The sequence below is a fragment of the Chlorocebus sabaeus genome, chromosome 18 (assembly GCF_047675955.1).
Source record: "Chlorocebus sabaeus isolate Y175 chromosome 18, mChlSab1.0.hap1, whole genome shotgun sequence".
In the NCBI taxonomy this organism is placed as follows: Eukaryota; Metazoa; Chordata; class Mammalia; order Primates; family Cercopithecidae; genus Chlorocebus; species Chlorocebus sabaeus.
The window spans coordinates 5,154,554-5,169,773 of record NC_132921.1 but is presented as its reverse complement, the minus strand read 5'-3'; the positions used below and the strand labels follow the sequence as shown (position 1 = coordinate 5,169,773).

The following is a 15,220-nucleotide window of genomic DNA, read 5'->3' as shown; positions in this document are numbered from 1 at the left end:
GAGGATACATGTGACCAGAACTTTTAGGGAGAACTACCCAAGACCAATTTTGTTGACCCTCATGTAGACAAGGACCTGATTTTGCAAGCACCCTATTCTGAAATTGGAATCAGGTTTAAACTCATGCCACTTACAGTTGCTGATAGAGATGGCCCATTGCAGCATTATGGCTGTGTGTCAGGAACCTGGCTCTGGGGTGGACCATCTAGGGAAAGCCCCTGCGCCTTGTCTTACCGACGGCGTGGCCTGGGGCGCCTCACTTAACCTCCGTGCCTCAGTTTCCTCATGTGGGAATAGAGCGTGAAAGAGGATTTCCCCTTGTAGTGCTGGTGAGGAGCTAACACAGTTAATACGTGTAGGGTACTTAACGACGGTGCCTGGTCCAGAGGAAGGGTTCAGCAGATATTAACCTGTTCCTATTCAATGACATTTTAATGCAAAGCGTAATGCTGGTTGAGCAGATATTCTGTGGGTCTGAAATGTTTATTCAAGAACAAATAAATTTTTTCTCTCAAATATAGTCCTCCCAAATAAATTACAAGTGTGCTAGAAAAATATCCTTCTCTATCCAGGTGGATCATTATCCGAGAACACGTTTTCTTCCTATCTGAGATTAGATTTCAATATTGTCACTGAAAAAAAATTGCTTCTGATGATCGGAGTGGGCTTTCTACAGAGAATATATTTGCATGTGTATACTGTCTTCTTTCAGGCTACTGTCGTGAGTATTTAGGAACCGTTAGCATCAAACATCCTTTTTTCCTACTCTGACTTGACTTTAATAACTTCCACTTTTTAGCCCACTCCCATGGTGTAGTTTAGATTTTATTAGTGTGTTTTCTTTTTTTCTGAATCTTTCCTTTCCCCCTCTGTTTTCATTAAGTGAAGCATGCTCCATCTTGTTCTCCAAGCATTTTCATGGGCAGAACCAAAGGAGGCTGAAGGGAAAGAGAGAACCATGGAAATGAAGTTAAAAGTTGCGAGTTGAGGACCTGTGCTTGCTTCAGCTGATCTCAGTAAGAGACTTTCCTGCAGAAACAAATGGGATAGAATTTGTTTTGTTTCTTATGCTCCACGAATGCATCATTTATTTTAGAAATCGTGTTACCCAAACCTTGTGCATTCTCCAGGAATCCCACTTGTAGTCCGTGTCTAGAGATGTGGTTGCCGTGTGGACTCAGGGACCTCACAGGCAGCCGATCAGAAGAAATCGGAGAAAATGTCCTTAGACAAGGAATTGTTTATACTAAATTTTTGAAAATGCAAGTAATGACTCGCGCAAGGGCCCTGCACATCCCCTCGTTATGTGGGCATCCCTCCAGCCTCTCCTTTGGATGGATCAGGGAGGAATACTGTGAAGAATGCTTGAGGCTTGAACCCAGACTAAGACTGAAGCACCTTCTTCCATCTTTTTAGCTGGGAAACTTTATCTCTCGCTTCACTCAAGGATGCAAATGAAGAGTGAAATCCACTCACCTGCAGAATTCACTTCTCTATTAGGTGCCCCAGGCACCCTGGGCCTGCGTCTTCCTGAGCCCTATCCCTGGTGTGCTCAATAATGCAGCAGGATTTTGCTCCACCAAAGTGTCACCTGTCTCGGTGAGTTGTGCCCGTGCCTATCTGAAGTGACAGCCATCTTTGAGTCCCTGCATCTCTAACTGACTTCTCTTTTATCATTCATGTTGGGAAGGTAGCATTTTCGACAAGGTTGTTTCCTCTTCCCCCTCTTCTTTTTTCTTGCCCCTCCCCCCTTCCCGCTTCCTGGTCCCCTCCCCACCCCCTTAACGCACCTGATCAAAACATTATCACTGACAAAGCTTTCTCTCTCCAAATTAAATGAGTCCAACGAGCCTGGGAATTTCCACGAAGAAAGAAAGTGAAATGCTGATGTGCGAAGTTAATGAATCTGGTAACAGAGAGAACATTATTGAGCCTGGATAATATGATCTAGCTGCCTTCCTTCTCCTCTCACTTCCTGTAAAGAATCTATGGAAGTCAGTTATGTGGCGTGATTCTAACATCTGTCCTGCCCCATAATGGTAATTTGTATAAGTAATGGAAACAGGTTAAATACTTCCATTTGAATGTTGCCAGCAGGGATGAAAATGAACATTTCAATGAAATCATCTCGACAGAGCAGAGAGGGGAGGGGGCATAGACTGATTCATCTCCACTCCCTTTGGTGATGGGAGCCCTAATGAGAATGCTCGGATGTATAGTTTATCAGATAGAAGAGGAAGAGCGCGCGGGTCTCAGAGATGAGAATCCTGCAGAACTGCGCGGGCACGCAAGGCGCCTTGGTCTCCTTTTGCAGACCTTTGCTAATAACGTGCTCTTTTCATTCTAAGGGAGGATGAGAGGGAAAGAGGGGAGGAGGGGCCAGGGATCTGTGTGCACCCCTCTAATGGGCTGCCTGCCAGGCTCATCTTCAGCTGGGCAAAACCACAGGGCGATCCCACTAGATTTCTTAGGACTCCTGTAAAACTTAAAGGGAGGACAGAGAACTGGCGTTTTCTTCATTTCTTTGTAATTAGAAATAATCCTCTTTCAGAGTGGCCTTCTCTTTGCCTAGAGAGTCACTCTAGTTCTTTAAGTTGTTAATGTGAAGAAGAGCCATTTCACTTGGCTTGCTAGTGCTATTTAAAAAGAATTTAAATTGGAACTCAATTCCTTGTCACTGTATCCCTCTACTTGTACTCTCCTTCTAGAGAGAATATCAGGTCATCTCTCAAGGGGAATATGTGCCCCATAACATCGTTGTCAATCCAAGTATGTTAATGTGGGTTGTTCCACATATTTTCATCCTAAAATGCTGCATTTGTACATTGTATTTTCCAGTATAGCGACCTTTCTGCGATGAAGACTGTGTTATTTACTATCCAGATGAGTTAGAAATGGAAACACCTAGTCAGCTGGCCTGTCATATTAATACTAATATCCCAGTGACTCCAGACATCCAAATGTGGGAACACTGTGCCTTTTGTGAAAGGGACACACCTTCTGCTTTTCATCAGGGTGTTTTGCCACTGAGGAGGAAGAGATGGGGTACACGGATGTTCCATAGTGTGTGTGGGTATTTGGGGTGTCTGCTAGATTTTTCAGGATAGATTTGAAGCTGACTTTTAGAAAGCAGAGCGTGTTCGGGGAAGCCTTTCTTCTATTGTTGCTTCAGCTCTTTAGCAAAGCACCCACACTTGTTCATCTATCCACAGAGCCGCGATAACAGTGAGGCAGCATTCTGGGGGTGTTCACCTCTTATGGAATATAAAACAGGATGGTTTAAGAAAACACCTTTATTTTGTGCATAATTGGGGTACAGATTGAGATGCAAGTTCGGGGAGAATACAAACCTAATTGCTCAGAGCCAGTGTTATTAAGACTCAAGGGAATTTGCAACTTTACCACATTTAGCCATTAAAAAGCAAATACAGCTGTCACTTCTCACCCATCCTTAAAAATGACTGTTGACTAGAGTGAGTCTTGTTTTCTTTAAAGAAACAAAGATATTTTAAACAATGTTGGGCTACAAATTGAGAAACCTAATTTTTATCTAATTTGCTAAAGATACGATGTTTGTGCCTCATATAATTACAATTTGAGATGAGAATGTTTTTCAGACGGTGTGTGTGTGTTTACATTGTAAACCGTCAGGTCACACATTGTTGGTGTCATATGAGGCTCTAACAGGGACCGTATACATTGCCTTATGTCCACTCGTATTAGAACACACATAATTTCATGTTGCTCAGGGTGACAGCGTATCTTCAGGGACACATTGGCATCCAGAAGGCACATTTTATGACAGAAAATATTAACAAGATGTAATTAAAAAATGAAGTCTAACCATAAGAACCAGTTGTCCCTTTTCCATTTTGGGAATGGTAGGGCCTATATAATTTAAAATTTTTTATTCACACCCATGCACATACACACTTGCCTGCACACACTCACACCTATGTACACACACACGTGTGTACTCTTGCACATCCACACCCACCCCCACATGCGTGTGTGTGAAGGCTGGCGGCGCCTCCTCCTGGGCTGCTGGTGCTTGCTGGTTCACACGGTTCCTTGCAGTCTGTAGGGTGCTGTGAGTGTCCCCCCGATGGCAGGACACACTGTACACGCTCACACTGTCACATTCTGCACCATTGCACTAGGCTCAGGAAGGGTGGGGGAGTGATGGCAAAGCTGTTTTGACACAAAAAGAAATAGCAAAAATGATGATCTGGAGTCTTTGTTTTATTTGATGGGGAAAATGTCATTTATTTCTATAAGTAATTGTAAAAGAAGAATTTTATACTGCAGTTACCATTTTGAAGCTTACTCATTCAGATTTTCATGAGGTGGGGTGGGGTGATGGTGGGGGGCTGGTGACGCCAACAGCGAGGGTGTAGTGGAGAAAATGCAGAGGTGGCGACTTTATTTTCTGTGATTCAGTAGCCTCTCTTATAAAAATCTTTTAGGCTAAAAGATTTTATTCATTTTCCTGGTAAAGGATATTCTGATAGGTTCATCGCTAGAAATAAGCATTTCTACAAATATCATAATATATTCCAGTACATTTGTACCCATAAGAACTAAAGATTGTTAGAAAACTGTAGCTTATAGTGAAAACAAAAGATTTTTAGAAAATTGTAGCTTATAATGAAAACAAAGCATTGTCACAAATAATTAGCTAAACTTGTAAGTTTTTATGTCTCTTTCTATCTTTGTCTATCTGTCTGTCTTTCTCGCTGCCAAAGTAAACTTTTTTAAAAAGGCATCTTGTAAAGCAGTTATGAGAATTCACTGATAATAGTAAAAATAAACCTAATTATTAAGAGAAAGAATTTTATTTTCTGTCATGATAGTGTTGATATAACTTTTAAATCAGACACCGAATATTGTTACTAAAGGGATTTAAATAAAGTCAGGTGTTATGTTACCCTGTACTTGGTTTCCAGTCAAGTATAGAAACAATTATGCAGGATGTGTTAGCTCATGGTTCATCACACTGGTAAATAATTTCTGTCTGTAGCCACTTTTAAAGATAAAAGTTCTCCTAACTCTGTGCTGGATGTTGGTGCTAGTCTCCCATCAGTAGCAGCACGGGTGCCTGGTACACGTCCTTGCCACTTGCCTACATCCACGCCACGATGGCCTGGGGACTGGCATTCCCATTTCTTTTCTGTATCCTGTGTGTCGATGGGAATAAGCTACTGGCTTTTAAAATGGAGACATATTCTGAGACATAAGCCCTTTGTGGGTTTTGGAGACTGTGGAAGAGCCTTCACTCCTTGATCTTTCCCTCCCATCCTCTGAGACCCTTGGGAAGGCCTGTAGAAGTTCAGGTTTAGGAGTAAACTTTGTGTTAAAGTGTTGCAAGAGTACAGTGTGCAGTGCTGTGAAGGCAACTGTGTTATCAGGCAGCAGTAGATGTGGCGTTTGTTAGTAGTTCTCGGTGATGGCTGGCAGCATGTAGTCAGAGAACGAGCTGGTACTTAGTCTGAGTTATGTTTCTTTACACTCACTTCAGCCATTTGACGAGGTATGCCATGCACAAGTGTCCTCTCCGGATTTCTAAATGCTTCTCATCAGGGCGAGCCCTGCCCTGGCTGCTGAAAGTCTTCTTTTAGTTTCAGGGGGTCAGATAGTACCAAGTTGGAAGCTGGTGTTTGCTCATATGGGGTTTGTAGACCCAGGGTCATCACACTGCCTCAGGGTGGGATTTCTCTTTCCCCAGACGAGGGGGTAAAAACTGAAATCGGCTGATGTTTTGAGTGCAGGTCGTTGGGTATGCACACCTTGGGGATGCCTAGCTTGGTTTCTGGAATAAGAGAGCATTTCCACCACGTGTGAACATGCACTCCAGTAGTCCGGAAACAGCCATGTGCTCTCTCAGGTGCATAGAAGTGTCACTTGCTTTTTGCTCTTCTCACTTTATTTTAAATTCTTTTAATTTTTTAAGATTCTCATATAATGTCCTCTTTTTCTTCCTGACACCACTGAAAATCAAAGTTTTTCATCTTTTAAATTACAGTTTAAGCTCTGATTTGTGCTACTTGTTAAGTACATTGTTGACAAACTCTAGACAAAAGATTAACACCTAAAGTGCTTATTGGGAACAGCAAGAGGGTCTTTAATTAGTTTTCTTATTCCCCACTTAACTTGAAATTGAATTCAGGGGCAGTGAGAGAAAGAAGAAATTATGTTTGTTTTAAAACAGTTACCTGTGGATTCCTAATTAAAATCAGAATTGGGAAAAGCCTTTAGGTCATTTTATGTGCAGACTCTGAAATTCTTAAAAATTGTTTCTATTTTTTTTTTTTAACATTTACTGGTTTCTTATGTATATATAATAACCATAATAATAAATATATGTATTTAAATTATATTTCTATTTATTTTTCATTGTACATGAATAAGTTCTTTAGTGGTGATTTCTGAGATTTTGGTGCACCCATCTCTATTGGGTTTTAAGTAACTAAAGTAGTTCTCTTACACATTAAATGCTTAAGTAAACCAGTGCATTAATGATTGGTATTAGGCAACTAAAATTTGCTGAAGTAATAGAAAATTTTTTGTTTCTATCATGTCAGAGCAGAAGTGGCCTTTCAGCTTTGCTTGGCAGGGTGTCAGTCTTCCTGCAAGAAATCAGAACCGTGTTAGTAAATTAGCACATATATTGTATTTTTACCTTCTTTCCTGAGGAGGAAGGACTAAGCTCTGCCTGTGTCTGCTCTCTCGCATTTTTTGTTTCCCAGTGTATTCTAACTTTCATCAAAACCACCTGCTCTTTCCATAATGAAGTGGCATTACTTTATGAGTGATCAATTATAAATTTGGAAGACAGTGTGTTTCGTAAGATTCGACAGTGAATCGGAGCTGTACATTCATCACTTAGGTGTGGGGAGGCCCCTTTTGTGAATTGGCCCCTTGGAGTAAATGTATTTTGATATAATGGCCATCTGTTCTTGGATATCACGTTTGCCAGTCTGAAAAATAGTTTGATTTAGACAAACACGTAATTTGGTAAGATTATATAGTTTCACCAGGTGGCAATACAATAGTGAAATTTGGTATTTACTGTAAGGCAGTCACCAAGCAGGGACTGAAGACCTGCGTTTGTGTTTGTCACTTTTGAACATCATTCCTCTTTCACAGTCAGCTCTCACTTACATGTGCTAATGAGGAAGAAAGAACTTGGGTAGACAGTTTCCTGACCTTATTGCTATCGTTTGTGTCCACCGCCTCCTCCGTCAGGCCTCCAAAGAGCTCTTCACAAGGAACAGCATTTCTGCCTGGTGTGGGTTTCCTCGCCTCTCCCTTCCTTCCTCTGTTCTTTGGCAGATGCTCTAATCATTAGCAAAGCCTCTGAAAGGAAGGCACAGGGAAAAGAAGAACAAGGAGGGCCCAGCCAATCTGTGGCCCGGATTTCACATCTGACTGTCAAAGCACCATCTACACAACAGTTCACACTGATGCTGGCTCAGCTTCAGTCTTAACTGAAGGGATGGTCTTGGGCTGGGATGGGCTTATCGTTATTTTGTTCCTATTGTTCCCATGTATTTGAGTGGCATGAAGTTAAGCAGGTTCCCACAGCCACAGGACGATGGCACATCTGCATACAGGACGTTTTCTGATTCATCCTGTGAGTCTACAGGGTGTGAGGAAGAGGAGGAGCAGGCATCCTAGTTCCTTCGGGCTGTTGTAGCAGAGCACCGTGGACTGTGTGTCTGTGTGTGGACTGTGAGCAACAGACATGTATTACTCACAGTTCTGGGCTTGAGAGGTGGGAGGTCAAGGCAGCAGCAGATCCGGGAGCTGGTGAGGGCCTGCCTCCTGTGTGTAGACGGTGTCCTCTCACTGTGTCCTCAGGTGGTAGAAGGGGCAAGGCAACTCTCTGGAGCCTTTTTAAAAATAAGGACACTCATGCTGTTCTTGAGGGCTCTTTCCTGGTGAACTCCTAAAGGCCCTACCTCCTTCTACCATTACCGTGGGGGGTTAGATTTCAACAGAGGAATTCGAGGGCAGGGGTAAACATTCAGACCACAGCAGCTGACAAGCATACAGTTGGGCCACATACTGATGGTGATGATTCTGTCATTGCCAGAAATACTTCCTGTAACCCCAAAAGACATTGTTCCAGTGGGGAGACCGAGGTCCCAAGGAGCGAGTGAGTGTATCGGGTCACACTGTGTGTACGTGTCTGAGCCTGGGCTCCTACCATGCTCTCCAGACATCAGATCTGTACCTTCCATCTCTCTTCTTCTGCCATGCTAATGGGGTGGGTGGGGGGATCTGTTCTACTAAAGAAATCACAGCAATGGCCACGCTAGTGTAAGCCCCATAAAGGCGAACCACTGGGGTGTCAGTCCCACCCCAGTTCACTCTGTCTTTTCAGGCCCAGGCTCCTGGGGAGCACCCCTTTGGGTCACCCGTGCACACATCCAGGGTGGCTTAGTGGACCTTGCTGTGTGTGACAGGTATAGCCCCGGGGGTTGGGGGAGGGGCTGGCTGCCCAATGTGGTTTGGCACATTCCTCCTGGATACAGACTTAGCAAAATCCAAGCACTTCTTTGCCTTATACGGCAGCCACGGTGTTGGGTTGCTCTTGTTTGCAGGCACCCTGGGTTCTGGGTTGGAATTTCTCCCTTCTCAGGCTTTGTCCTGTGACACCTAGCCACCTTCTTCTCCCCGGGTCCTAAACTCTTAAAATGAAACTCTGTTGATTTTCAGTCCTTCTGAGGGGTTCTGGCCCTGGGATGTGGTGCTCTCTGCCTGCTCCCTAGTTTTGGAAGGGTACGGGACCTTGTTGGGGGCCTGTGGGGGCAGAAGAACTGGGAGGCTCAGCGCACTGTGTTGAACAGACCGGGTGTGGAGGGAGGCAGAGGCTGCTTGGAGCCTGGCCTGCTGCTGCCTGCTTGAGCCTTGGGAGGACCCTTGGCCACTCAGCTGTGATGGGGGAGATCAGAAGCACAGGTCCTCCAGTGCTGGCTGCTGGAGTGGTTGTCCGGAGGTGGTACTGTGGCTCCAGTTACTATTATGATTTTTATTATTATTGAGTCCTTGGAACTAAGCCAGTCCTCAAAGGGTCTTGCAATGATGGAGGAAGAGGGTAAGGTGAGGCTGGCAGTCCAGTCACAGATTTAATATGGAGTCTTTCATGGGGCATCCTCCTGCCCACCTCCATCTGTGGGACCGTGGAGTCCCTTGCACCCACTAATGTCTGTGGCTGTCCCAAAGGCTGTTCCCTTCCATGGTCACAAGAGCTTTAGACAAGAGGCCACCCTGACCAGCACTTCAGCCTCAAGGCCCCTGGACTGGGGCAGTGGGAGAATCGTGGGGATGTGCTTTATCCAACGGGGTCAGGAGAGCTGCTTGGTGTCCGGAGGGCGGGTTCGGGCCCTCTCTGGCAGTGTGGAGCAGGAACCCACTCATGTTCTCAGCCCAGACACTCTCTGCATTCCCGATCGTCCCAAACCCCCTTTCACCCAGGACAGCCTCTCTGGCAGTGTGGAGCAGGAGCCCACTCATGTTCTCAGCCCAGACACCATCTGCATCCCCGATCGTCCCAAACCCCCTTTCATTTTTAACATTAAAACACAGTAACAATTAATAAAGCCTTTCCCTGCATTCCTGTCCCGGGCTGGGCCGTGCCATTCTCCGTGCTCCCTAATTCCCAGGATCTGACCGGTGGCTGTGGCTGCGGCTGGTAGACGTTCCGTGAAAGTTTGCTTCTAGCGAATTCATTCCAGCAATGGTGTTCAATGGCTAGTCCATGTTGGCTGAACTGAAAACAATGAAGATTTCGAAAATACGATATTTATCAGGAACCACTTCATTCGATGATAAATAACCCATGTATTTATTATCTAGATAGAAAACACTGTAACATTCTTGAAAAGGATTTTTTCTTTGTACTGTGTATATAATTTTGTCTTCTGCTTTTTTCATTTAATGACTTTCTCCATGTTATTAAAACATACTTTCTCATGTTTGAAGGATACTGCATCCTGGGAATAAATACTAGTTCATGTAACCGCTCCTTATTGTTGAAGATTTAGACTGTGGCAAGTTTTATGTGTATAAAAGGACATCTTGTATAAGGGACATCTTCGGGCATGAAGCTTTTTCTGCATTTCATATTAACTTCTTAGACTAACTTCAAAAAAAATAAAATGATTGGGCTAAAGGGTATCAATGTTTTAACATTTCTCTCCCTTTACTCTTTTTCTTTGAGATTCTCTCATACACACAACACTGTGTCTGGCACATAATGGCTGTTCTAAATACTTACTACAGAATTACTTTGGGTCATTCATTCTTTCAAAAACATTTGCTCCATATCTTCTCTGGCATTTAGATGTTAATGAGACAAAAGAAAATCACTTGGCAAAGGAGAAAGACGGGGCGGGGAGTCAGTGACTCGCTTTCAAATCATGTTTCCATCATTTGTTTCCTGTGTTACTTCGGGGAAGTCGGTCAACTTCTCTGAGACTCTGTTTTCTTTCCTGAGGAATAGGTGTCTCAGTGATACTTAGCTTCAAGGGTTGTGAGGATTAAATGAGGCAATGGGATGGAAATACTCAACCCAGAGGCGCAGGAGCCTGTGCTGTGTTAGTTGAGTGGAAGAGTTCACAGCTTGATGAAGAGGACAGACAGGTAACAGCTCAGATTCTTCCAGGAGTGGTGAATTTTGTGAGGGGGTTGAGAGGGTGGCATAAGGAGATGACCTTTGAGCCTCCCTGGAGGGATGAGAGAGGGCCCAGTAGCTCACACAGGCAGAGCGGGGGGGAGGGCTGGCATCCAGACTGGGCACTCCCCTGTGGAAGAAGGGCTGCCTGGGACCAGATAGAGCGGGCTGGGCATGGAGGGCTGGGCACAGGCGGGGCAGCAGTGAGGGTCCAGATACCCTGCCTGGGACACACAGCTTCAACAAAGGCTTGAACTCAGGGTTGTTGAGAGCACAGTGTCTGCTGGAAGGGAGAATGTCACAGACCAGGAGTGGAGGGACGTCCGTTGGGGGACATTGGAAGGCTCTGGCCACAGCTGGTCATCAGTGCAGGGCCAGTTTGGATGCGGGGCCCAAGGACCAGGAGGCTTTGAGGATCGCGCTGCTTTTCTGGCTCAGATACTCTCGTTTAGGGTTATTCGGTAACATCTGAATCTGGAGGTTCAGAAGGAGGAGAAAGTGAGCTGTTGTTATGAGGAGGACAGTGCTGGAGCGGGCGGTGGGGTGTCATTGTTTGCACACAACGTAGGTGTGATGTGGAGTACCCGTGTCACTTTAGATCTGTGTTAGAACAGTGGGGTTCCTTCCATGGGCCTGACGTGGGGCCAGGACCTGAAAGCACCATGGGGGCAGCAGGACAGGCGTCCTCCCTGATGGGCCTATGTCTGGCAGGTGTGCAGGGGTGCCCATGGCTGTGGTGAGCACAGGCACTGGGGTTGTGGAGACAGTGAGACTGGTCAGAGAGAGGCTGTGGTAAGAATGGGCAAGAGCAGCAGGCCGACCTGGGGATGCGGCAGTTCAGAACAGAGAGGGGGAAGCGGGCACCGAGGGTCCAGAAACGGACAGGGCCACATGCTGCTCACAGGTGCAACCGGGTGGGGAGTGAGAAGCTGCCTCCAGATGGCATCTGGAAGGTGGGCATGCTAGGCACGGGCAGGGAGAGCCTGAACCTGTGGGGGCCCAGCCTTCACCCTGGTCCACACTGGAGTTCCCTCCCTTCCAAAAGTGTCCCTCCCCTACCCGGCCACAGGCTGCCTGATCACCCTGCTTTGCTTCTTCCCTGGGACATGAGTCCCTGTCCCTAGGGCAGGGACTTTATGGACCCCCTCCTTCCACGTCCGCACCCCCTGGAGCCCACACAGGGCCGTGGACATCTGCGCAAGAAAATGGCGTGCTGGGAAGATGACCTCTTGGGAGGGCCTTCTCATTCTGTGATCTGTGAGGTCCAATCTGTTCTGAACCAGATTGGCAGTGAGATACATTGTAGCTCAGCCTGGGAACTTCCTGGGTGCAGAATGAACTGTTTTGGAGGACGGCCGAGTGGAGCCTGGTCTGGATGACGCTTTGCACCTGCTGGGAGCGTGAGGGTGCAGGATGGTCCGGGAGGAGGCCATCACCATGCGGTCCTGAGATGCCGGGCCAGGTCCTGAGACGCAGCCCTGACTCCTGACCCTCATCCTTTGTGGGCGCCCGCTCCAAGCAAGAGGACGAGGATTGGTCAGTGTTGAACACACCCTAGAGGTGTGAGAGTAGGTTTCCCATTTCTGTGTTTTCAGAGTTGAGACAGAAGCCTGCCGTGCACGGAATTGTGTCCCCTTCATTCGTATGTGGAAGCCCTGACTCCCACTGGGGCTGTATTTGGAGAAGGGGCCTTTAGGAAGTAATTAATGTTAAATGGGGTCACAGGGCCCTTGTCCAACAGAGGTGACCTTAGAGGAAGTGGAAGAGCTCTCTCTTTCCACCTGCTGGAAGGAAGAGCCATTCAGGGAGAGAGCTGCCATCCTCAAGCCAGGGAGAGGCCTCACCAGAAAGCAAACCCTGCCAGACCTTAACCTGGGACTTCCAGCCTCCAGGACTGGGAGAAAGGAAGTTCTGTTGGTCAAGCCAGCCAGTCTACCGTATGTGGATATGGTAACCCAAGCCAACGAACACAAAGTCACTTATTAGCGCACACAGGTTGGCTGCCTGCTGTGGGGTGGGCTGTGGGAGGGCTCGTTTAGTCCGTGCAGCAGCCTCCAGGCACCTGTGGCCGGGGGCAGAGGCACACACAGCAGTGGGCCAGCAGTGACGGGCTCCCCAAACTGAGCAGATCCAAGTCAAGCAAAACGTTTCCTTTGCGTTAGTGGCTGTGAAACTCCCTTTCACAAAGATGGGTTGATGAAAGCCATGAGGCACTTTCCTGTAGTGGATCCTGATAGAAGAGCTTCCCTCACACAGTGAGAGGGGCCTGGGGCCAAGGCCAGTGCGTGCTCAGGCCTGTCAACATCGTAAACCTGGGCCTTCTGCCTCTCCCGGGCGTTGCCCTGCCCAGCACACCCTGCAGCCTTCAGAGTCACCTTCCGAGTACACAGAGGAGCTGCACCTTGTGGCCCAAGCCAACATGACCCAGGCCAGGCTGGTTCAAAGGTGACGAGTCTGACCAGTGGTTCTTAAAGTAGGGTTCCCAGGTCCCAGCAGTGAACCCTCAGAACTGGGCCATCCTAAACCTTTAATAATTAGGGGCGAATGACAGTGTGCCTGAACTTAGCAATTATCTTTTAATTTTGAGTGTTGTATTTTACAGGGGAGTCATAGTATCATCTAGAGCATTCCCCAGATGTTGATGCCTATAGTTGAGGCCTGAGGTCTTACATGATTGGTTATTTTCCACAATCACAGCACAGTGTGAACAGAATCGTGAATCGTGGATTTGCTGCTGTTCCGCATACTGCTGTGAAACGCGTGAACACAGGTGCGCAGATTGTCTTATGCTCTCACTAGAGGTGGAGTTGAGGCTGTGTGCAGAAAGGGCAGTGCGTGCAAGCACTCGGGACGGCCTGAGCTAGAAGAGACTCTCCACATGACCGATTCAGTCGTCTCTCATTGTGCGTGTGTGTGCGTGTGCTTGTGTGTATGCGTGCAATTGTGCGTGTGCCTGTGAGTGGTGGCTGCCACTAGAATCTGAAGCCCTACATTTGCAGGTGTTGAGGCTCTCACACTGCTCCCCACTGCCCCTGGCATCCTCCCTTTGGGCAGCCAAGATGTTTTCTGTCCCTCCCAGCAGTCCTGCCTGAAAATGTGTGTCCTCATGGTCGTGTTCCCTTGGGCCCTGGCTCTGATGATGTGATCGTGAATAATGATGTTTAATGAGACACCCTTCTTAGGTCAGATCAATGCATTTTACTAGGGACTTTCTGCAAAATATCTGAACCCCAAATATCCTAAGTTGTTGATGGAACTCTAGTCCAGCTAGTTGTTCCCTCAGATGGGAAAAGTAAGTAAAAGTGCCTTGGTCAAAGAAGCTGAGGCGGTGTTCCTTGCAGCAGTCTCCCTTGGGAGTTGGGAAGGTGGGTTGTGCAGTAAAGGATCTGACATGTCCTGCAGTCACAAGTCCAGGTTGCATCTCGGTTTCTGTGCCCTCCAGCCTCATCCATGGGACAACTGCTGTATCCCGGAGGCCCCTCTGGGAAACGCTGCCTTCAGCCCATGAGGTCGCTCTGCTGCGCGGTTGTGGACCTGTAGTCGGCGGATGGAGCGTGGACCGTTGGGCTTTTGTAATTAAACAGCTTTTATTGTGATAAAATATTTATAACGTATAAGTGACCATTTTAACCATTTTAAGTGCACAGTTTCATGGCGTTAAGAATGTTCATATTGTTGTGCAGCCATCACCACCCTCCATCTCCGGAACTTTCTCATCTTCCCAGATGGAAACTCTGTCCCCATCCCCTCCTTCTCCTGGCACCCACCACCATTCTGCTTTCTTTTTCTATGAATGTGACAGTTCTAGGGCCCTCACGTGAGGCGAGCCGTGCAGTACGTGTCCTCTTGTGACCGGCTCCCTTCACTGAGAACTGTGCCCTCGAGGTGCATCCAGGCTGCAGTGCGTATCAGAACTCCCTTTCCAAGCCTGAGTGATGTTCTGCCCTCTGAAGGAAGCAGAAGGCCCAGGTTTACGATGTTGGCAGGCCTGAGCATGCGCTGGCCTTGGCCCCAGGCCCCTCCCACTGTGTGCGGGAGGCCCTTCTATCAGGATCCACTACAGGAAAGTGCCTCAGGGTTTTCATCAACCCATCTTTGTGAAAGGGAGTTTCATGGCCACTAATGCAAAGGAAACGTTTCGCTTGACTTGGATCTGCTCAGTTTGGGGAGCCCGTCACTGCTGGCCCACTGCTGTGTGTGCCTCTGCCCCCGGCCACAGGTGCCTGGAGGCTGCTGCACAGACGAAACGCTACACCGTGTTCATCCCTCCAACCATCAGTGGACATTTTGGTGCCTTCCAGCTTTTGGCTGCAGTCAGTGAGGCTGCTCTGGGCCTTGGTGAACAACCATGGCTTTTGCCATCTAGCAGCCCCATGAGGGTGGCGCTTTACTCTGCCCAGGCAGGGGATTGGCGGTGCCATATTGGGTTCTTGCTTTTGCTGAAGACCAGAGTGTTTTCATTGCTTGCCATTGAGGAGTGTTTTTATTTATGGGAACGATATAATACTGTCTGTGAATATCCTGCTCTGAAAATTGATAACC

The 15,220-nt window shown here is 47.2% G+C and overlaps 1 protein-coding gene across 5 annotated transcripts in view; it reads left to right on the top strand.

The window, feature by feature from the left end:
* The window catches only part of TSHZ1 (teashirt zinc finger homeobox 1), a 79,302-nt gene that overhangs the window by 59,157 nt on the left and 4,925 nt on the right, over positions 1-15,220 (top strand). The window contains exon 1 of one of the 5 annotated variants that reach the window (XM_008013763.3): positions 651-1,599. The exons of the other annotated variants lie outside the window; for them this stretch is intronic. The gene's annotated coding sequence lies outside the window, so the exon portion shown is untranslated. Of the gene's footprint in view, positions 1-650; positions 1,600-15,220 lie in introns of those variants that run through there. 5 annotated transcript variants of the gene reach the window in all.